The sequence below is a fragment of the Aptenodytes patagonicus genome, chromosome 8 (genome assembly GCF_965638725.1).
Source record: "Aptenodytes patagonicus chromosome 8, bAptPat1.pri.cur, whole genome shotgun sequence".
Classification (NCBI taxonomy): Eukaryota; Metazoa; Chordata; class Aves; order Sphenisciformes; family Spheniscidae; genus Aptenodytes; species Aptenodytes patagonicus.
The window spans coordinates 11,670,012-11,693,706 of NC_134956.1; the positions used below are offsets into that span (position 1 = coordinate 11,670,012).

The 23,695-nt window shown below is 46.3% G+C and overlaps 2 long non-coding RNA genes across 2 annotated transcripts; both read right to left on the minus strand.

The window, feature by feature from the left end:
• Positions 1–393: 393 nt before the first annotated feature.
• LOC143163933 (uncharacterized) lies at positions 394–9,040 on the minus strand. Its single transcript, XR_012995996.1, has 3 exons — positions 8,932–9,040; positions 975–1,299; positions 394–447 (listed from the first exon to the last, which is right to left on the minus strand). It is a non-coding gene; the product is annotated as an uncharacterized LOC143163933 (long non-coding RNA).
• A 4,955-nt stretch (positions 9,041–13,995) lies between these two features.
• Positions 13,996–22,245, minus strand: LOC143163934 (uncharacterized). Its single transcript, XR_012995997.1, has 3 exons — positions 22,188–22,245; positions 20,788–20,846; positions 13,996–14,349 (listed from the first exon to the last, which is right to left on the minus strand). It is a non-coding gene; the product is annotated as an uncharacterized LOC143163934 (long non-coding RNA).
• Positions 22,246–23,695: the final 1,450 nt, after the last annotated feature.

Consider the following 23,695-nt stretch of genomic DNA (forward strand, 5'->3'; position numbering starts at 1 on the left):
AATCAGGCATCACCCAGTCTTTGAGACAGTGCTGAGATCCACACTGAAATCACCTCCCCAAGTAAAAACTTAAATATGGTCAGGAGAGTCTTTTTCATGGGAGAATGGGTGATACAAAATGTTTGTATCATTGCAAAGAGGCCAAAGCTGTTTATTCAGCATATAGATGAGACTGAAGTATGCTTCTAGCAACAACATAGTGGATATTACCTTGCTATCACAGCTATTTGGTTTTGTTCCTTGAAGGTTGGAAGTAATTCATTAGCTTGTGCTGAGTCAATGCCTTGGTTCTTTCAACTCTCCAAGTGAAGTTTAGAGAGCAGTCCCACAGCACCTTCCCCTGATACTGAAACTTCTATAACCCTGGATGGTTCCTTTTTTTTTTTTTTTTAAATCTGCAAATCATTGTTTACGTGTCCCAAGTGGAAGTAATTCTTCACCAAGGAACTACAAAGAATAAAAGGAAACAAGAATTTTGCTTCAAACGTCCAAAGCATGTTGGTTCTCGTTTTGATGTAGTTGGTATTTTTCAAAAATTTGGAGCAGAACAAAAGGTTTTGTTTAACTCAAGACTATTTTTTGAGGGAGGTACTATTTTTTTTTTCTTTTAATGATTTAAATAAAACTGAAGGAAATTTCTAGGAAAAAAAAAGTTTCATGTTTTGTGGGAGGAGGACAGAAAATATAAGTCAAGGTCCTTTCAATGCAATAGCTCAGACACATCAAGATGAAGTCACTAAACATTTCAGTGTCACTAAAACTGTATTTGTTTGTTTGCTACAAATGTTTTAGCTGAGGGATTTTTGCAATCACCAGTCCTGAACAACTACTACTGGAATTCATCTGCAGCCTGTCTCATTTTGGGTGTGCAACCTTTAGTTAAGAGTAGAGATGAAAACCTCATTACTACCACAAAAAATAATTCCCATTAAGAAGACCTGCTTGGATGAAATAAAGGTATCCAAAGTAACTACCTAGAAAGCCCTTTTGAAGTTTGAATTTAGCAGTCCCATACATCCAAGCATCAGAAGCAGAGGAGGGTGGGGGATATAAGACTGCATCTCCCCAGACAGGACCATTCTCTGTGATTTTTTTTTTTCCTTTTTCCACTTGTCCAACACTGAAGAAAATGACTGTGCTGCACAGTAGAGACGTTTCCCTGCTGTGTGCTGATTATACACGGGCTCTTCTCTGTCCCAGGGAACAAGACAGCAGACAGTGGTTTTCAGCTGTAAGAGACTCTCTGGCCCTGCATTTTTCATCTTTCCCCTGCTTAAGGCGAAATCTTGGCAGAACATCCTGGAAAAACACAAAGGATATTGTAATCTTGGGGTTAATGGCTATGCTGCTGAAAACTTCACAGAGCCTTTGACTTATCCCATTAGCGAGCCTGAGAGCTGTTTTGGCATTAGATGTCACCTATGCATTTGTAACAATCCCCAACATCAATAAATCTCAGCAAACATCCCCTCACTGCAGCCCAAGTGCCTGCAAAGGTGCTAATCCCCGGCCAACATTCACTTGACTAAATTATTTTTAAAAGATGATGCAGCTAATACTCCTTATTCCAGAGAATCCTGCATTGTTTTCCTTGCAAATTGCTCCTCCAAAAGGATAAAAGCTACAGCTTCTCACTTTCCACTCCAAAATAACCCTTCTCGGCTGGAGCAGCAGCCTGTGAACTTCCCCAGGAAAAGTGAGATGCATCTGGTGAGTCACAGCCCTGTCCACAACCATGGCCGAGCCTGGTGCTACTGGTTGGTGTGACGGTCCGGGGACCATGTCTGCGTCTAACCACGCACTGCTCTTTGTGCTATGCCTTGGGTTTATGGCCGTATCCCTCTGTACGGATTAGGACGTCCCTCTCGCCGGCGGTGCTGGGGGAGCAGGAGCGAGGCCACGCAGGAGTCAGCGGCATTGAAGGGCTCTGTGCTGGCAGAACAATGGGTTTGCTCCAGGCACAGCTACTGACTTTTAACAGCTCTTTGCCAGTAACCCCATACGGGATTGCATCATGGAAAATCCTAGTGCAAAGCCAGGAACAAAGGAAAGATGTCAGGCTGCTTTTAAAAGGGACGTGTTCTTGGGGCAGAGGAAGCCCTTTGGTGGCCAGGGTGGGAAGGGTCAGCCAGAGGAACCCGGGCTCCCTTAAAGGCTGGAGGCAAATCTGGAGACATACACCAGACGGGAGAGCAGAGAAAAGGACAATGCTCAGGAGGCGGCAGATTCGCCTCGCTCTGCGGCGCTCGTGCATTGTCTAGGGATGAAGCGCATGTGTCTGTGTGGAAAAAATTCCTATGCAGACACTGTGTCCCTTTATTGAATTGTCCCCATGGTCCCCAAAGTGTCCAGAGTGCCCATCAGGACAGAGGATGCCCATAAGCTACTGAGCTCTCATCTCTGATCCAACATCCCCAGAAAGGGAGCCAGGCAAGGAACGTGTCCCTGAAAGCCAGGGCTGGGGACACTGCCTGGACTCTGTCCAGGCTCAGCTAGCTGGAAAGCACCCAGGGCTGGTTTTATAATGGTGCATGACACCATACCCAAGGAATAACACAGGCAGAGCTGTGACAGGAGGTTTTGGTCAAGAGAGGCTCTGCTCTTCAATAGAGAAGCACAGCAAAAGGTGCAAACAGAGTTACTGCTCCATTTCTGCAGGGATCAAAGCTGTAAGCGGTACCACATTGCAAGCCTGATGAGAAACCTTTTTAGGGGGTTAGAAAAGCAATACTATTGTGGCAAGTATAGAAGAGAAGAGCCATGAGTGCCAGTAAGAAGGAGGAAAACTCCCAAGAGCCCAGTAAAGAAGCCCTACACTGCCCAACCATGGGCTGGTTGCGGTACACAGTAGGGATGATGTGTGTGACTTTGGCTCTGGTGTAGTATCTAACTTGCAAAGACCTGCTTCTTGGCTGCTTTTCTAATTCTAAACTGGTCTGTCTTTAACTTCCAGGTCTGGCATGTAGAAAGATAGTGCAGACCAGGTGTTTGACAGACTTTGGTTCCTCCTTTGGTGTTCCACCCAAAACACTCTGTTTCTCATTGGCAACATGAGGACAACCCCACCAGCCAGTGTGATGTATTTAGATCTCACGGCAAGAGGAAGGGCACCTAGGTACCATGCATAGAAAGGAAGCAGCGGAGGTTGTAAGCAAACCTGGAAACCCAGACATCTGCATTCTCATTAGCTATATGGAAAACAGCTAGGAAGATTTTTTGGCAATGATGCTAGCCATTGACTTGCTCACTTGGCTGAAAAGACTGATGCCGAGGAGCAGCAAAGCAAAGCAAGAGAGCTGGCCTGGAATCAAGGGATTTTGCAGAGCTCTCATTTTGCATTCATTGCCCTTAGTCCAGGGGTCTTAAGTGTTGTCAGTTTTAGGGCATGAGCGACAAGCTAGATTGCAAAAGGAGCTCTTCCCTATTTGCATATGGGCCTGTCTGCCTTTCCCTTCCGCTCCATCCTTGGCCAAACAGTTTGGATTTTGGGCAGAAAATGCCTCCAAAACTCTCATGCTTGTGAGCCTATGGGGCTGGCTGGCTGGAGCAGGGAGTCGAGCGGTGGCTGGCCCTGCTCCGGCAGCGTAGTCATATGCGCAGCGCCTGGCCAGCTCTCACTGCTGCTGGCTGGTGACGGCTCCGCTGCAGCTCCTCGTTGCAGGAGAGCATCAGCAAGGCACGCTCTTCGCTCGTCCAGCCATCGCTGGACACTGCTCTGTGCCGTCTTAGTCTCGGTAATACTGGCAGCGCCACTGGATGTTAAATAACTGAAAGCACAGACTCACGTGAGAGCCCCAGCACGTATTGGACATCTCAATTGCCTTGTCCCAGTCATCTCCAAAGATGACAGTTCCGGCACGAGGAGCACACCCCTCTCCTGCCCGTACCACACACTGTACTTGGGGACACTACTGCCCCACTGCAAACACCACGGAGCAAAAGCAGTCTATCACAGAGTGCAAGAGGACTGGGAACACTGCTGCTTTTACAATACTGTGGCATTATATAGGATTTTACTTATTAAGGTTTGCTACTATGAGTTGCAAGAAAAAAATCACCCACCTTTTTTTTCCCTTAATGCCCCGAGAAATCTTGACAAGAAATTGGAAAAGAAGAAATTGAATCTGATGTCAGGTGGGAAGAGAAACCCTTCTCCCAGCAGCTTCATTGAAGGCTTAGAGGTGGCTATGTATCTCAGAAACTTGCCCCCCCCCCCGCCAACTATCCATTCAAATAAGTGGCTCAAATTCAGTCTGCCTTCATTCACACGCTTTTTATGTTTGCTTTACCAATAATATTCTAACAAAGGCATTTACTGTCAGGAACATTTACAGAAATAGCAAATAATAGAGACCTCACAAACACGGCAATTCAGACCAGAATCTGGTTCTGAAAGTCACGTACTAGTATTTAAGAGAAGAAACAATGCCGTGTGAATGTTCACCCAAGCCAAAGTCACCAGCACAGCTGAGATTTCAACCATTGAGTAGCAACGGGTTCATTATCAAGATATATTGCCTGAATTATTTCTAGATGTTATTCAGAGAATTATTTCAAATAATTAATATATGTAAGAAAATTACTAGCTCTAAACAGAAGAATTGAACTTGTCACATTAGAGCTGAATAAATGCCCTGCAACTATTCACTGCCCTGCTTTTGGATACACTAATTGCACCAGATCCAATCTTTAACCCCATTGGGGATGAAGGAAACGTTCTCCCGTGGCTCCGCTTGCTGTGGTTTGGGACACAATCCCCAGGGACGCCATCCCTCTCTCTGTAGGGGGACTGTGGCCTTATCTCACGGGCTCTCCATTGTATTTCAGGAAGGAGACTCGTAGTTTCACCTTTCACTTACCCCAAGGTAATTCCTGTGGTCTTCAGCAGAGCCATGGTTACACCTCTGTGCACAGGAGAAGAATTGCACCAGGTTTAATCTTGTCCCCAGTTCATTGTTTCAGCATCTCAGAGGAGGTGCAGGAAACACTGTGAGTGGAGGGAGGTGCTGGCAGGAGCAGGCAGGACCCGGTGCTCCGTGGCTGGCCGGTGGGGACAGCCTGGTAGCAGCTCTCCCAAAACCGGAGAGGCTGGAGCCTGGGCTCGGCACTCCAAGAAACACAGAAATCTCGATGCTATCTGTGCCGGTCTCATGAAGAGAAAAGTGAGCATGGGCAATATGTCCAAACATAGACGATATGGGAGGAATCAGATCCAGAAGTTGAAATTCCCGATTTTGTGCCCTCACAGACAAATGCAACTTCCCTGCAGGGAGCCAGGACCCCAGATCATGCCATCAATGGTCTTGGACCATCGCTAGTCAAGCCCCCTCCTTCTCCTGTCCTGTAACGGGGTTGGAAAGGGCAGGTGCAAGGCTGCAGGGTGGTATCAAGAACCACAGATCCACAGTAGCCATGCGTTTTGATAATACCTTCACCAAGTGGGGTTTTTTGTTTGGTTGAGTTTTGTGCCTACAGTACCTTACAGACACCAGAAACTGGTGTAGCTCTCTGCGCCCACAGTGCAACACAACCCCATCAACCTGCGTTTACGCCACAGGTGACTTGTGTCCCACAGCTCCTCTCCTTCACAGTCACACAATGTATCTCCATTACCTGCATGAGCAGCCTTGCCCCTGGGATCCCTCCAGCATGTGTGACGAGGCTCAAGGAGTAAGGGTGCAAGATCAGGCTTCAGGTAGAGAAGAAAAGATATATAGAGACACATAAGACAAGTGGAATAACTAAGGGAAGAGACAGGTTTACATGGAAGTTGCTAAATAGGTGACTTGTTAGCTGCATTGTGGCCAGGACGTTCATTGTTCCTTAGCCTGTTATTACCAAGGGCTTGATCCCTTCTCATGCAAGCCCAGGGCAGGCTTAACTTGACTGAGGGCAGGACCAAGCACTGAGCAGGTCTGGGTTTTAGCTAGCAACAGAGGTCAGTTTGGGGAAAGAGTCTGCACTAGCAGGGTTTGAAGAGGGATTTGGGTAAGGAAGGGGCCCAGGGCTCACAACAGGCTCTTTGAGAAGACCCTGACCATGCAGCTCATGGCCTGGGAACATCCTGGCTGCCCCAAAAACAAGCAGAGCCCCAAGAGCCAGGACAACTTTTCTGCCATCAGTTGCACCAACAATCAACACAAAAAGTAATAGCAATAACTGGGAGGATCTGAAAGAGGTTCTTTGCTGCCCCCCCCACCTCCTCTCCCTTTTTTATTTGCCTGAGTGACAGAGGATTTAAATGCAAAGTGGATCTAATGCACACCCTGAAGTCGGCTGGCACTATGCAAATGACCTGTCAGATTAAAATCTGAATGAAAGAGATAACAAGCTTATCTTCATAACAAAAGACTCTTACGGGCAAACTATTTGACGCAGTGTTGATGTTTGTTTTAACCCGTGGACTTTGGACAGTGCAATATTTCAGGGGCTGTGCTCCTCTCCGCTCTGCTCTGCACACTCGCACGCGCGTGTGTTTGTATTTGCACTGGCAACAAAAGGCAAGTGCTATGATAATAAGAAGGGGCGGGGGGGGAGTAAAAAAAGAAGCCTAGTGAGGGCTCTAACAGTTGATTTCAAAGTCTCTTTTTGGGGGGGTGGCTCTGCAGAGCCAGTGCCAAACAAACCAGCAATAGGTCAACTCACGCTTGCGACCAGCACTACAGCTGCAGGGAGAATAAGCAAACACAGCAGCAGGGGAAAGAATTAAAGGAGGGGGCTGGGGGCGAGGCGGACGATTTATTCTTCTGGCACGTGCAGAGGGGCTGGAGATGGATCAGCTGTATTTATTCTGTGAAAAGGGGAAAGAAAAGGAGGCAAAAGAGCAAAGCAAGTTTCATCGCACCAGAGAAAACAAAGATTTTCAATAAACTCCCCATCACCACCCCCTCCCTGGAAAAAGGGGGAGAGAAAAAAAAATAAGCTGCAGGTGTTTGCGAGGGGTCTGTATAGAAGCCACGCGGGGAATTAGCAACTGAGGCAAGTTGCCTTTGGAAAAGGAATCTGCCCTGAATAGATTTGCATTTCTTAATTTAGGGATCATCAGCAAACAAGAGCCAGAGAAAGCACCCCTCTCGCAGCACCGGGGGCTTCAAAGTGAGGAGGGACGTGTGCTGGGGAGGCCTGCGAGGCAGCCGGGCTGGCTATTCAGGCTGGCAGGGCTCCCGCTGGGGCTGGGCTCCTTCCACGCTGGTGCCGACCGGACCCCCAGCCCCGAGTCCCTCCAGCCGCCCCACTTTATCCTCCCGATACAATGAGGAGCGTACAAGCATTCAACACCACGTTCCTCGCCCAGAGGAACTGCCACCAAATCCTCCCCCTTTCAGGTCCTTCCCAATCCTCTAAACCCCCTTGGTTAATGCCCCGCTGCTCTGCTCTCTCCCTGCTGGGAAGTGAAAGCCCATTGAGAGGGAGAAAGCCTTCTCCCAAAGCCCTCCAGTCAGTCCTCAAGCCACCAAGCAGAATTTACAAGCTTCCACACACTGCAATTCACCCCCATGATGACGCCCTTGCTGCAGGGAACAACAGAGATGTGTCCATGCCACAAGGACAGTAGCAGGAGCAGAGCCCCGGCCTTGAACCCCTTGGCAAGGAGTGGCTTCGTGCCCTTGCACACAGGCTCGCTGCCTTTGTTACCCTGACTCATGCTCACCTGGACTGCTTGGCTTGGTCCAGCTGAGCTGGGATGGAGCCTGTACGTGCACCATGAAACCAAGGCAGTGCCACCAAACCAAGGCAGTGCTCTCCACTTCTTGGACTAGCAATGAGTCCTGGTTGCATCGCATACCCAGATACTTTCCTAATGCTTTTCCTAATGTTCACATGAAAACCTTTCTCCTTCCGCTTGGTTTCAGTATTTTGGAAACCAGCTCTGTGAAATATGTTCTAAGCCCCATGGAGGCACTCCAGATTTATCAGTGTAGTCCCCCCCCCCTCCTCTATGGTATGTAGGTACCTTGCTGATTTAAGAAAGTCAAAATAAGCAGGGCTTAAGATGGTGTATGGAAGGTTCTCAATCAAATGAACTCAGTTGTGCAACTACAAACCCAAAAAGACCAGGAGATCTGTCAAGTTCTCCTACTGAAGTGTGGAAGTCCTGGAGACAGAAGAGAGGTTCACCTCTTTGAAGGTGCCCCATCCACTTTGCAGCTTTACCTCCCCCACAGCTATTCCTTGTAGGAACATCAGCTCTTCAAACCAAAATGATTAATGGACTAAAATGTTTTGTGGCGTTCAGCAAGTTGCACTGTCACCTCTCAAACACCACATGCTGGGCTGACCTGGGCAACGTGGTGCTAAAGGCATGGGGGGGTCTCTGCCAGGATTCATCACAGTGCATGCTCAGGCCCACTCATAGTGGAAAGGAGAGCAGATCCCACAATCTCAGACAGTGACTTACCGTGAAAACAACACAGTGAGATCAAATGCATTGCTCTGCCCACTACGCGATGCTCCAAGGAAGCACAGGCTGATCATGTATCATTTGCAACAAAGCAGAAGTCCTCAGAGCAGAAAGGCTCTGAGACACATCCTGTCTTAGTATGTCAACTGTACCTGAGAGCAAGTAATGAACTCCCTGGATAACTGAAGAACAAGATGGGATTCCAGGACTGCAACCTCCAGAAGGACAGGGGAGGGCTGGATAAGGCATGTTTTACGTAGGATGTTGGCAGGAGCATATTTAAAGTGTTGGCATGCTCCGCAACAGGAGACATGGTGCCTTTGCTGCTTGGCTGGGGAAAAAGACACACTAATGCCAATATAATTGTTTAAGACCTATTTCAATTTATGTACATTATGCAAATACAACACACCATGAACTGCCAGTGTGGGGCTGGGGAGCAGTGCATAGGGGCAGTCTTTGCACAGGACACCTTCCCACACATGCTCTGCAGTGCTCCCCAGGCTCAGTCCTGCACTACAGAAACGTACCCTCTCTGAAGCGCTCTCTGGAAGACAGGCTGGAAGGAAAACCCCAAACGCAGTTGTCTTGGGTGAGATTGCAGAGCATGAAACCACAGGCCAGGGAGAGCCTCCAGGGCAGGTCACTGCGCTCCGTGAAACGGCCTTTCAATTCTGGAAGGGGAAAGCAGAAAGAAATGTTACATAGATGTTAAAACAACGAAGGAGGGATTTGAGCACTGTAAAACTTAGCCATTAGGTCCTTCCCAATCCCACTCAACAGCTCTTGCTGAGCATAAGACGGGACTCCAGCAGATAAACCTGTAGATGCAAGAGAACAGCTTGAGTGAAGTATACGAGAGATATAGAATCATTTAGGTTGGAAAAGACCTTTAAGATCATCAAGTCCAACCGTTAACCTAACGCTGCCAAGTCCACCACTAAACCGTGTCCCTAAGCACCACATCTACTTGTCTTTTAAATACCTCCAGGGATGGCGACTCAACCACTTCCCTGGGCAGCCTGTTCCAATGCTTGATAACCCTTTCGGTGAAGAAATTTTTCCCAATATCCAACTTAAACCTCCCCTGACGCAACTTGAGGCCATTTCCTCTCCTATCACTTGTTACTTGGGAAAAGAGACTGACACCTACCTCGCTACAACCTCCTTTCATATAAACCAGAGTCTTTAGACAAACAGCTTTGCAAAAAGAGAAATACCTCTACCAGCCTGCTGGTCATTTTGGCAATGTTGTTATTGTGCCCTGGTGTTCTAGGGCCACTCTGGATTTGCATCCAGATCCCACTTCAAGAGTTAGTTTGATCTGTAGCACTCAGCCACATGAGCGCAGAAGGCAGCAGCCCACAGTAACAGATCTGCAACCTCAGAAACCAGTGAGTACGTTCACTGTGGTCATGAAGTAGAAGAGTAGATCGAATAGCTTGGAAGGAGTAATTGCTGCAACAACTCTCACCAACTTTTATAGCTATGGAGCATCTATGGGTGAACTGTGATTCCTTCAAGTTTATTTAAGGCTATTCCCTGTTCTCACTCATACTGTGGCTATTGCTGTAGAGCTTATATGTGATCGGGGGCAACACAGGCACATGAAATGGCTTCTTGGCTGGATAAGCAGAACTCCCTCTCAATTTTGGGGGAAGGGGTGAATACTCACCCATGTCAAAACCACTTGGCACAAACAGTAAATGCCAGTGAAACACGTTGGCACAGACAGACATGGGAACCAGACAAGAGCAAGAACGCAGCCAAAGGGGCTGGTGTAAAAATCAAATTTCCAGTCCTAGAACACTTGCCACAGTATTTTCCATGTTTCAGGAAACAGCTCTGCTGGGCCCTCTCTCCCACACCTAGGTTTTCATAGCTGGCTTGAGAGCGCAAGCTCGCAGTGCTGCCAGCTTTTCTGTTGTTGTCATGAAGCTTATAATATACAACTGTTTTCCTGCAGCTTCAGGTTTAGCTCCCAGAGGCAACTGATGAGATGAAACTGAAGGTGAGGGGTGCTCACACACACTGTGACCTGGGTGCCTAACTTTGGGCGGTTGATCTCTAAATGCTCCTTCCAGAGGAGCATATAGAAATGAGGAAGAGGAGCTTCACCACTCAGGTACCTAAGACAGATGGTCTTAAGGTGAGCAGCACAAATAGTCCCAAAATCTTCAGCTGGAAAAATGAGTATCTGGCCTTCGTAGCTTTGGGGAAAGCCTGAAAATGTAATTTTTAAGTATCCTACTAGTTTCAAACACAGAAAGCAAGCAAAAACCTCCAACAATTCAATCAGCCTTTGAAAAACCTTCTCGCTTGCAAGCCAAGGTCATTGTTTTGGCTGATGTGCTGGATTGCGACCTCTAAATCTTGGACAACATCACAGTAAGGAAATAACACATTTTCAGTGACTCAGCCTGAAGATTTGGGGAAAGCATAGTCCATTCTCTTCTGAACAGGAATCCTGGAATATTCTTTGCCAAGATTAAACCTGGAACAAAGAAGTAAGTAGGAATGTACAGAAAATTTAAGTCCTGGTTGTAGAAGGCTATTTTTGTTATGATATTTCCAACAGTATGAATAACAAGTGTTTAACCAGCAAGTCTGATTAGTTATAGGTCCATTGGGACGTGCCCTCACTAAAGAGGGGCATCCCCAGGCAGCACAGCTCTGCAGCGTTTAGGGCTCATTCTCACCGTTTAGGGCTCCTCCAGGTCAAGACCTTGCCCAGCAGATCCAAACCCATCCTGCTGCCTGCTGAAACTCTGTTCAAGGCAAGAATTACCCTTAAAACAGGAACTTCTTGGGAAAGGGCAATCCTGACTCCACTAAAATCAACACCAAAGCTCCATCTGGCTTAATTAGGGTCAGTATTTCATGCCATCATGCCTGTTAAATGCCTTTAGAGTGCCTTACTCAATTTTGGTGCTATATAAACAGTAATAAGCCATGAACACAGCATTGCTGCCCTTCTTCTCCTTTACATAATTTGCTCGTTAGTGGTTTTGGTTTTAAGAAGTAGCAGCGAATAAAAATCTGTATGCTAATTAAGCCTATGGGGCACATAAGACACAACCTCCCTTGTGCTGGGTATTCACTTTTGGTCTTTTCTCAGCAATAAATCCAGCCAGCGGGATCCTCAGCTGGCATGACTCAACACAGCTCATTTGAACTCACACAGTGACACACCGCTTTTCTGCAGCAGAGATCCTGGCCCCATCTACATAAGCAAGAGACTGCGTTTGCTCCAGAAAGGTAAGATAGTATCTAGAGAGATGACACTACCAAAATAAAGGTGGGAAGGTAAAGCCAGACAGCTGAGACAAGGCAGACGGTCTGTGACAAGCTGGAATTAATTTATATATTTTAATTTTTTTCTTTTTTCTTTTTTTTTTTTTTTTTTTAAGGAAGAGACTCCACTGATTGGAAATCTCTTTCTGGACACTGGTGTGCAGTTTGAGACCAGAGTTCCCTTTCGCAGAGCCCACATGGAGAGCCGTTGGAGTTTTTGGCTGTGTTTATCCAAAGGGAGTTTTTGGCTGAGTTGCTGCCAGCCATTTTTTACTGAGAAATGAAGAGTCGGCCTCTCTGTGTCCTGCTTCACCAGACACCAAGCTACCAAATCTTAACTCATAAGGCACACTGTCTTCTTCCAGCCCTTAGCTCCCTGGGCCAAAAGTGCTGCTGATGTGTGTGGGCAAACTCCGTCAACTGAAGATCCTTTGGGCTGCTCTACCGTGATACCTGTGCACCGGGAACATCTCCTGCCAGTGCCATGGGAGACCCAGGCTCTCTCCCAGACTCCTCCACCACTTTGCCAGCTTTCTTCACCCGTGAACCTCCAGGACCACTCCATACCTCAGTTTCCCTGGCTATAAAGCTGACAAAAAAGAAACTCCCACTTCCCCAGGCTTTTTCTTCAAATTATTATTATTTCTTCCTTTTTACAACAGCAATGAACAGACACAGCCAAGATTAAAATCACACAGTAAAAATATACAAGAAAAGGCAGTCCTGCTCCAGACACAGCGTTGAATGTAGACTGCAATCAATTTGAACTTGGTCTGTTCATGTTTTTTTGCCAAAACATCAGCACTTTGTAAATAATACTGTGATTCCGTGCTTCTCAGAGTTGTTTTAAACCCTCGGTCATTTCAGATCTTGTACGGAATAGCAGTATGAATATCAGCCTTTCCCATCCGAGGCAGCTTTATACTATTAAATCAGGGCACATGGAAGGAGGCTCACAAGTATTTTACCTGTAGCTTCCAACCGATTGTGTCTTTTACAGTCAATGCGTATTTTCCCCTTTTGGTTACACAAGGATAGTGGTCAGAAGAAGGTTGGTGGCAATGTAGAAATAGCTAATATACAAAGCCAGAGATAAAGAGTTTTATGAAATAAAAAAACAATACAGAAAATCCCCTTGCATGTCCAAATCATCAGGAATTGACTGACTTACGCTCTTGGCCGTTTAAGTATGAAATAAATAAAGAAGATGTTATTCATTTTGTGCGTGTGTCTAATCCCACATTCTCAATACAAATGCATTTAACCTTGTCCCTTTAAAAGAGCTCTGGACAATCAGAATCATCTTTACAGAAGACTGCGCCTGCTTTTAAATTAGCTTTTTAAAAAGCAGCCATTCTCTCTTTCCCCTTTTCCAATTCCCATTCACACTCGGCACAGATAAACACAGGCAGGCCAGGGCTAGGAGCCCTCCGAAAGTTTAAATGGAAACCATGCTTCAGAAGAGCAGTGCTTTTTTCTCCCACAGCAAGTACGCACTTCGCTGCCTGTCTGAGACCATCAGAGATTCAGAGATTTTGTTTAAATGTGTCAACAGCCCCTCAAATCACAAAATTTTAGACAAACCGGCTTGCAAAACAACTACACCAGTCTGTGGGACCACTCATAACTCACCTGGGGAGATGGTTTTATACTTCTGTAATACCATGGAAAACACCTCATTCCCTCAGAAACATTCCTATCAGGTGCAGGTCAAATCTATTTAACCTAATTTTTGCCTATCCTGGCTTTACATCCAAGCGTCAACTCCAGCTCCCAGCCACATGGGGAGTCGTTCATGACACTGACCTCCGTGTCAAGCACTAACTTGGGAACCAGTGCAGAATTTGACCTGTGGCATTTGTTAATAACCTCCTTATTAATCATCTTTGTCACTTCTCCAGTGCCTCCCATCTGTGGATCCAGAAGCACTTTGCGAGCTGTGGTGAACTAAAGAGATGGCGTGGGTTAAGAAGGGTATCTCCGTTTTACAGCTGGGAACAGAGGAACACACAGGGCTGTGCAATTAATGCTCAGGAGATGCGGGCTTCTGGCAGACCACGTTCCCACAGCTGCAGATAAGTCTTGCCAATGCACAAAACCCACTCCCACCTCCATCCTGAATGCACAGGGAAACGTCCTCCCATCGTGAGGCTGTGGCGTGGGAAAGGAGCCCACGGTGCCGCAGTGGTGCTGTGCTGCGTGGCTGAAAACGATACAGAAAAATGACCGTGTTCGTGGTCAAGGATGGCATGTGCTGGGTGGAGGAATTGCAATGAGAAACTGTCAGGGAAAAAGTTTCCATCCTGCAAATGCAGGAATTGAACCACCCTTACCAACACCAGGGCTGCGTAACGGTGCACTCGAACGATGAAATTGCTGTTCTGTCTGTGAGCTGGGGTTAAAATTCCAGCAGAGGTAGAGTCTAGCTCTAGGCACGGGGTTTACGTGCTGGTTACAGGGTAGGGTAGCTCAGCTCAGGCAGGCACTGCTGTGCGGCTCTGCTCTCAGTGATGCTGTCACCGATGAGACTTCGATGGGGAAGGATGCGCCTTCGGTGACGTGAGCAAGGAGCCAGCAGCCAGGACACCGGTGGCCAGGGCCCCTCCCGGGGTCAGTCTCCGAAGCCCCCAAGCCAGTGGGTTTGAGCCAGAGCCCTAGACAGACCCAGATAAAAGGAAATGTTATATCCGAGTTTGTAATCCCAATTTTGCCACAGTGAGATGGGGCAATGCTTCCCATCCTAATCCCTTCCAGTCCCTCATAACTTTGGGAAATAAGCGTTATGCACTTGACCTATTCCGTCCTCACCTACAACAGCAAAGCAAGATCCACAGGGTAAGGTATTCACTTTTACTAGACCAGCTGGAAGCACTGGAGGGGAAAAAACCGATGAGTTATTAATACCCAAGCTCCTCTTCAAACGGTGTGCGTAAGAACATTCCACACTGTGATCTGCAACTGAATTTTCTGCTGATTTAATAATATCCTGAACAGATTTCCTACAATCTTAATTGAACATTCATAGTAGATCAGTACTGTTTTATATGTCTCAGGAAAACAGTCCTGCAAGTTAGCCACAAGAAAAGTGCAGAAGAAGCCCTCGGTGGTCACACATTACACTGCACAAAACCCGACTGGGAGTGGGGGAAAAACTTCTTGCATGACAAAAATGGCTTTTCAAACAAAAAACACTTTTTGAACAGAAACATTTCAGTTATATATCGCTGCCTTTTCAACCAAAAAAATTCATAGTGAAATTCAGAGTGATTTTTCAGTACAAATTCTGTTTTTTAATCAATAATTGTTCTTCAGTACTAAAAAAAGTCTGGTTTTGCCGCCTTCTGAAGCACTGGAAAAATAAACATCCCTTTAAGCTTTCAGGGCAAACTCAGTATCTTCCCCTCCCGCTGCCGTTTCCAGTAAAACACATTTTTAAAATGGGGAAAAAAAAGCATCAGCATACTTCAGCGATGTGTATTTCCAGTAACGCTCGCTTTGTAGTTAACCTTGGTAGCCTCGAACTGCAGCTTAGGCAAGCCCAGACTGCAGGGAACTGACATAAGAGGTGCAACGTGGTAAAGACAGGCTGGACCATCTATCAATGAAATTGGTCTGAGCGTCCAGATTGAAGCATATATTATAAGATATGACAAGGAGAAAAAAGCTCCTAGTAGCCCCTTATATTTGAGAAAGGGCAGATGATCTCGCAGGGCAGATGAGGCAGAATACGGGGCAGGGCTCCGCATCCAGCCCTGACTCGTGCAGCTCCTGGCTCTCCCGCAGTTTTCTCCGCAAGCTCTTGCTCAGTGCTGCTTTAAGGTGGAATTACCCAGGAGCTTTTCCACCCTGAGAGGTGCTTTTAATACAGTGGGATTTGCAGAAACCCACATTGTGGAAAATGGGTTCAGATGTCTATTTTTAAGAGTTGTAGTGATAAAACTCGGGCAACTGGATGGGCACGATGAGCAGGGTGCCAGCTAGGCGTTAGGAGATCTGGGCTTCACGGCTGACTGCACTCCCGGCTTGGGGGGATCCCAGCCAAGCGCACACACTATCTCTGTATCTCACTTTATGCAGCAGTAAAACAAGACTGTTTCTCAAGAGCGTTAAGAGTCTAAATTAATAAATATTTGGAATTTGCTTTGAGATCTCCGAGGGACAGGAATGCGGCGTGCCAAACCACGGCAGCGCTGTGCACCTTGGAGGCACGGTGAACGTTAGCCAATTAACTGCAGATTATTATGTTTAGAGGAATTAAAATAAACTCCCGGATTCTTACTCTGTGCAGCCAGGAGGGTGTAACGGTCCCTCCACTGTGTAAATATCATTCCTAGGTCCATTATTGAGGGGTCCTCATCGTGCGGAGAAGCTGAGACACGCACCAACACCATTCAACAATTGGTTATCCCCTTTTTTTTGTCCCCAGCAGAGGCTGTTTGGGTAGGGCTGGGGGCGTTTGCCTTTTATCTGACCTTATTTTGAGGTTCTCACTTCTCCTCACCCCCAGTATTTCCCTTCAATACTTTGTATTGTGGGAAGGAGGGGGGAACACAGCAAACAGCACAACCGGTTAAGAACTCTGCTGCCCCTGAATATTTGCTTTCCAGCCTGCCCAGCTGTAATGGGAGCAGTGGTCAGTTTCCGAAGGACTGGATATCTCCGACTCCGGGGGAGCTGGAATCAGAGCCATGCAGATAAGGCTGTCATCAGAGATAACAGCAGTCAACAACCCTCAGCGTCATTATCTCGGCAAAGGGAAAAAGCAGGCAGGTCCCCTTAATATACAAAGTGCAGTGGTTATATATGTCTCCTTTACAATGATAGATGGTAAGGGATAAAGGGGGAAATCTAACAGAACGCCTTCAAAGCCAGCCTGCTTCACATCCTCGTGCTCCCAAATTGCGAATATGTTTTCATAAAGCCGGTAAACAGCCTCCCCCCAGCCCACACGGGCGCTCGCCGAGCGAGGTGGCTTCGGCAAAACAATTTCGCTGACATGGATCTGAGTGAGGTCTTTTTTTTTCCTCCTTTGGTTAATGGAATTTCTTAAGATGGAATAATGAAGCAGTGATTGTCAAACACACCTAACTGGAAGGCAAACAAATTGGCTGGATCAGGCCTTTTTAATTTGAAAAAATAAATAGAATAAACGTGAATTTATTTGCAATGGTTTGATTGCTCTCTGAAACCATTACGCTGTTAAGCCCCTTTTTACCTTATAATCAAACTGCAGGAGCATAACACACTCCAGCGTGTCACCGCGCCGTGCGAGCTGCCCCAGGATTTAACGGGCACCCGTGGGCATCCTCCCCACCCCACACACCATACATGACCCAACACTTCCCCGCCACAGCCTGCTGCTTCCAAACAGGGACCTGTGTGTCAGCACCACAGCACCGAAACACGGACACAAACGTGACACGCCGTAATTGCCCTTTTCAAACACGCAGGCCTGTTTGCGAAGCCCCAGACGAGCCGATCCCCAAAGAAACACCTTAATCAAAGCCCTAGAGGAAGCAGGGCAAATAAATAAGTAAAGACATAGGGAAAAGGAAAATGGCAAAATCCTAAATAAAACGTCCGGGTCTAATTTCTTTATGTGCATTTCTGAAGTGAGAAGAAGCACACAGAAGGGCATTTAATTAAATCAAAGGGTAAAGGAGGGGGTTGCCATGCAGCTCGCTATTATGTTACAGTTCACTAAAATGAAAACTTATTTTTAAACCTCTGGTATTAATTTGAGATTATTCAGATACTTAATTAAAAGTGCAGCATGTGTTAAATATTATTTCAACAAAGATTATCATCAAAACCCTATGTAATAAGATCCTTCAATGCTTAGAGCGATATTTTATGCAAATTTTCTATGCCACCAAATGAAGGTCTCTTCAATTCCCCCCCCCCCCCCCTTCTTCATTTGCTGCAGCAAAATGTTCCAGGCAGGGAAAAAAAGTTTCTAGAATAACAGGGATACTACAGATAATGCAGTGCAACAAATAGCAGCTCGGGGGTAGTCACGTTTCTGTGCTCAGCTCCCTGCCTGATACCACTTGGCAATAAAGGACTAGATCAGACAGGCTCCCATTAGAGCTAAAGGGCTGAATTTTGCTCCCACTGAGGATACAGAAGGCGTAAGCCAGGAGTAAATTTGCCCTGGCAAAACCCTGCCAGAGTAAGAAAGGCAGGAGTTCGCCCTTTGTGCATTAGGAATGAACCAACTGTTTATACCTGGATCATATAAGATAACGAGGTTTCCAGGGCAAAGAATATGTTTTCCCATGTGGGATTTCTCCTGTGGCCTTTACTCCTGTGAACAGAGTCAGTGAAGTTGATGGGAACTAATCCTGTAAGATCAAGGTTCAGCGCTAAGTTTGCAGTGTTGTTTGCACAGTTAAATTTTTTTTTTTTTTTAAAGAAAAAAGAAAAAAAAGATTACTTACTTACTCTAAGTGACACTCTTTTGCCTGAAAACAAGCAAATAAAAACCCCAGAAAAATCATCAAATACTTACACGGACTCCCCTCTTATCCAATAGCTTCATCAGTCCTACCACAAGCAAACTTCATTTATTGATTGGGGCCAGTGCTGCACCTATTCTCTAACGAACACAGGACCGTTCCCAAGCAAAGACTTCATTGTTTAAAGTGAACGTAATAGTCGCGAGGAATTGCACGTACCGTTTTTAACATATAAAACATTGATACTTCACAATACAGGAGAACTTCAAAAGGAATCGTGCTTGCTACTCAGCATGTATTCAATGCACTGATTTTCTAAACACCGGGAAGGGCTTCCATTTATTAGAAGCTGCTGTCAAAATATAGGAAAAGCAACTACTTTCGGTTTGGGGAATAGTTGAAGCCATGATCGAAAAACAGCACAAAAAACTTCCAGAGCACCAACGATCAAAAATAATGTTTTCAGTGTATTAAAGAATCTGCCCATATCTAACACCCCCAGCGCCACACATGCACACACAGGCTCTCTCATGGGTTCTTCACTTCGAATTCACGGCTGTCGCGCAGTTTGAGAGCCCCGCTGAAATGACAAGCCGTATATTCTCCTGAAATCACAAGCCCTGAAAATAATAGCGACGGAAAACACTGAGGCTCGATTATAGCAACTGTTACTCAGTCTCATTTTGTGGTGGGAGGTAAGCTGCACCAGCAACTTGAACAAGAGCTAATATGGAATAACAATTAAAAAATATCAAAGTCAACAATCAGAGCAGCAGAATGCCAGCCGGGGCTTCAAGCTGAGAGCCAGGAGGGGGATTCCTCTATGTCGGATAAGGATTATTAGTGTGGCTGTCCTCAGAACGAACTGCAGAAAAGGTGCAATAAAGTGCATTTAAGACAAACAGAAAAATTGTGGAACCGAGGAGCAGCGCTCGTTTGTAACCATTTGCTCCGTGCTTTCTGCTGCTCGCCTGGCGTGCTTGTGCAGCATGGGGTTTGATTGCAAACTCGCCGGAGCAAGCAGCTCGCCCTCGCGCTCGTGAAGTTCAGAGCTGGGCACTGATGCTACCGACATGGGAGTAACAAATTCACATGGGATTCGCACGGGTTTTGTTTTGTTTTGTTTTTTAAAGGATCTTGTTAGCAGGCAAAGAGAGAGTTGGAAAAAGTAATACTCGTGGACTTTAAATACTGAATGTGCATGTACTGAAAATAGGAGAGTAAGAAGTGCTGAAATAACAACTAAAAGACAATCGTGTAATCTACCCATAGCTGTATCTTGAAACAAAGATCTAAGCACAACGCGATATATCATCTTGGGTTTCATACGTACCTACACACAAATAAAAAGCTGCTTTTACAGGAACTTATATACACACATTTACTTGGATGGTCTTCAGGGGGTATTTTTGCGGAAGCAACATGATATTGTTTCTAGGCGTTTGGGGTTTTGTTTTGAAATTATGGGGAAAGTTATCTAGGAAACCATGCCAGAAGCCTCCCCGCTATACATCTGCAATTGTACACACACAAACAAAAAAACCAAAACACCCCGACTCCCCCCCCCCCCCTTATTGCAGCGGTCTGTTAGCATAAAGACGACAGATAAGCAGGACTTCGATTCTCTAACGCAGGGGGAAAGGGTTTGAGCAGTAAAACCTGCCGGCGGCGGGCCGCTGCCCGCGGAGCCCTGCCCGCTCGCTGCCCGCTGCCCGCGGAGCCCTGCCCGCGGAGCCCTGCCCGCTGCCCGGGGAGCGCTGCCCGCGGAGCCCTGCCCGCTCGCTGCCCGCTGCCCGCGGAGCCCTGCCCGCTGCCCGGGGAGCCCTGCCCGCGGAGCCCTGCCCGCTGCCCGGGGAGCGCTGCCCGCCCGCCGCCCGCTGCCCGGGGAGCGCTGCCCGCCCGCCGCCCGCGCAGGCAGCCCCCAGCGGCAGGAGGTTGCTGCCCTCTATCGGCCCCGGCGCCCCAGCAGGCGGCTGCCTGCCCGTTCGGGAAAGCCGAATCCGCCCCTCTGCCTGGGCTCTGCTATTTGATAGCGAACGACTTCTCGGACGGCCAGATCCCCCAAGGAACCGCTGGTACTTCTTCTTATGTCATTTGCAGCCCTCTGACAACACGGCCCAAAGGACAATACAAATACGCAGCTCGATGAAGCTGTTAAACAAATATGAAATGCCTGTGTTTTGGCCCACCAGTCTAAACAATGTGATAATGGCAATAATAGCTCTATTCACAGCATAGCTTTCCCAGTACGGCTCTTGTAAACTTTCACTATCTGAACTGTTAAACAAAACTCCGGGCTTTATCACGGGCCCTTTTGTGCTTTATCTCACTACTTTATGTGCTACAAAATGATCCCAAAAAGGGATCGAGACAATCTGGGAAAAGAAAAGGGAGCGCAAGATTCCCACAAAAGCAGCTGACCAGATATTAAAAAAAAAAAAAAAAAAGATAGATGGGACTTGCGACAACCAAAGTGGTAGAAAAAAGAGCTTAGCAAGAGAAAAGGCACAAAAATCGAACTGTAAAAGCACTGCGCTTTGGTGCAGTCAGTTTCTCGCGCTGGGGCTGAAAGCTGTGCGCTTACCCGGTCCCTTACAGCAGCTAACACGCAAGCGTGTCTACACGGACGCTCACCTTCAAGGAGCACAAATGTTCCTCTTGATCCTGTCCTCACTTCCACCGGTTATGAAAATCTGGAGAAAAGCCACAAAATTAAGTTAAACCAGCGTGAGTTTAGAATCAGATTTCCAAATATAGTCATTTTAAAGGGTGAACTGTTGCTCCTCCTAACAATGCATAAAATGTTGGGGTCAGTCCTGTTTCCACTGAAGCCCTCATAAATACACATATACAGATTGGTGTCTAAATAGAAAGAGAATTATATATATGTGTGTACATCCAGACTGTATTAAAGATAATAAATATGCATGTTCTCTCTGCACAAACATGCATATTGGGGTAAGCACTGAAGCACACAAGAAAACATATTTATTTTTCAGGCATTTAAAGTAGCTGATGAGACCAGGCACTGTAAACTTAGAGGGAAAAAGTTAAGATTATAATTTAAAGCAACTCAGATTGGACTGATCTTTTCAGAAAAGAAGTCAGACATCAGCTCCCAGATGTCAACGTATCCTGTCCCTCAGGTAATAGCTGAGAAAAATAAACCAAACTGTGGTTTTGGTACTAATCTGAACGTGCGCGTGTGCTTCTCCAATGGGGGGCACGTAACTGCCACGGTCTCAGAACAGATTAATGCTTCAGGATGAACTGTGTGGCTGGTCAATGCTGAATAGCCATCCTCTGCCTAACACTGTATTTCATAAAAACCAAACTGAGTTAATCCCTTCCTGAAGGTCTTTCAGCTTTACCTGCACCCATCTGTTAGTTCGTAACAGCTTCAAGAGCAAAGGCTGCTCTTAATTTCTGCGTCTGGTGTGAGGCAGAGGACAGAGCTGGTTTTAAAAAGCAAGTTGTGGTGAGAGCGTATGGTGCGATGAAAGCTGAACAGGGTCAGTAACGCTTCGTGCTATACTTTGCAAACTTTATCCCATCTTTTTATTCTGTTGCTTTTAGAAACAAATTAGCTTGTAGAGAAAGTAGGCAGTGATGTGAAGCTTGCCTAGATGGCACGGTGAAATTTATTATAAAGTCACACTAGTAAAGATTTCCATCACAGGGAGGTCAGCTTTCAGTGTAAAGTCACTATGTGAGCAGTTACCAGGTCCTGCAGATCATGTTTTATCTTCATAAATGAATGCGTCTCTACAGTAACCATACATTTGTTTGCCTGTATGGAGCTCATTAACAGCTGGGTCATACTTGAAATCCTAGAGTTTATGGCATATGCAGGGGAAATTATTTTTCAGATGATCTCTGGTCCTACTTCTCTGCAGACATTCAGAGCCACCCACATAGCCCACACCCTGCTGCTGTCCAGGCTGCGTAATGTCTATCGATCGGTATTTTTAAACTACCCACGTCTATAAGAGGCTTTCCATTAAGCAACAGGACAGCTGTTAGTCTTCACCAACCTTAAAGGGATACCAGCAACACGTCTGAAATGCATTTGTCCTTTTTCTTCCCTGAAACAAAGCAAGGAAGAGACACACCTCCTTTCAGAAAAAAGAAAACCAAAAACATATCCCAAACAGCAGCATGTTGGTTATTAACCGACTGCACAGTTTGACACCAGTTATCCGAAGCTGCTCTCCAAAACATGCTGTCTCCCCACCATGTCTGTTAATTACACCAAAAACTCCTTCAATTATTTGAAACCTCGATTACCCAAAATTCTCCCCCTCTCCCCCATTATGTTCAGATAATTGAGGTTGTATGGAGCACACTCGCAGCCAGTTAGAAGAGCAAGCATTATCTTTCAGCTGATACAACTATCAATAGCAAGTGTACAGCGTATACTACAAAGGCTTTATTGTGCATATGTAGGGAGATAGAGATGAGATACGGTTCCGGGAGGCAGTTTGTCTAGTGGTTACAGTACAGAGTTGGGTGTCATGAGACCGAAGTTTTAATTACTACCTCTGCTACTGACTCTGTTACTCAGATAAACCGCTCGCTGTGTCTGCGTGCCAGCATCCCACCCTGCAAAAAAAGGGCACGGTGAGAATTACCCACCTTTGTCAAGTACTTTGATATCCTTAGATAAACAGCTTTTTGTGCGTAACTGCTGAGTATTACTGTCCATTTAATTGCATTTTTAAAACTCTTTGGAAAGAAAGGACTGAAAAAAACACCTGAAAATATTTGAGAGCCAGAACTTTGGTTGGCGGGGACTGGCATGGAGTTCAGCAGAGCTGTGCTGATTTAAATCAAGACAGACCTGGCCCTTTAAAGATAGTTTGCCAAATATAACGTGACCAGTATGAACAAGCTGTACCTGTGCTAGGTACAAACTACCCAATGCAGATTCAAACTTATTGCTGCAAAATCTTTATGCCTTACCACAAACTAGTACCAGTCCTTGGTATTTGAACAAGAATAATGTAGATTTCACTAAAGCAATAATCTGTTCGTGCTCAGCATGCTTTGACCGAAGTCATTTTGATTAGAAAGTCCCAAAACTCTCCGCAGAGAGGAATCGGCATTAGCGTGCGTCCTCCTCTGAGGTGAAGCCAAGCAATGTACAGCACACTGCATGCCATTACTGGGAAGGGTGCCAGACTCAAAAAGCACATCCTAAAATGTGGTACCATTAATGCTTGCACCACATAAAATGCACAAAGATAACAGAAAATAAAGGTCTCTGAATAATGATAAGCTTCCTGATTGCAGGTGAGGGACTACACAAGCTACACAAAGCTGTAACTGCACGTACAATACACCCGGATACGGTGCAGACGTATTTGTAATCGCCACCCACCAAACTCCTTAAGAACAGGCAGAACACGACCCTGTGAGGTAAGGAGATGGCACCTGCCGCTCTGCTATCTTTCTGCTTTGTCTTACAAGCATCTGAAATTCTGTTTTAAGGCTTTTCCATGCGGCGATTTCTGTAAATCACCCTTCTCGGCTGGAGTGCTGA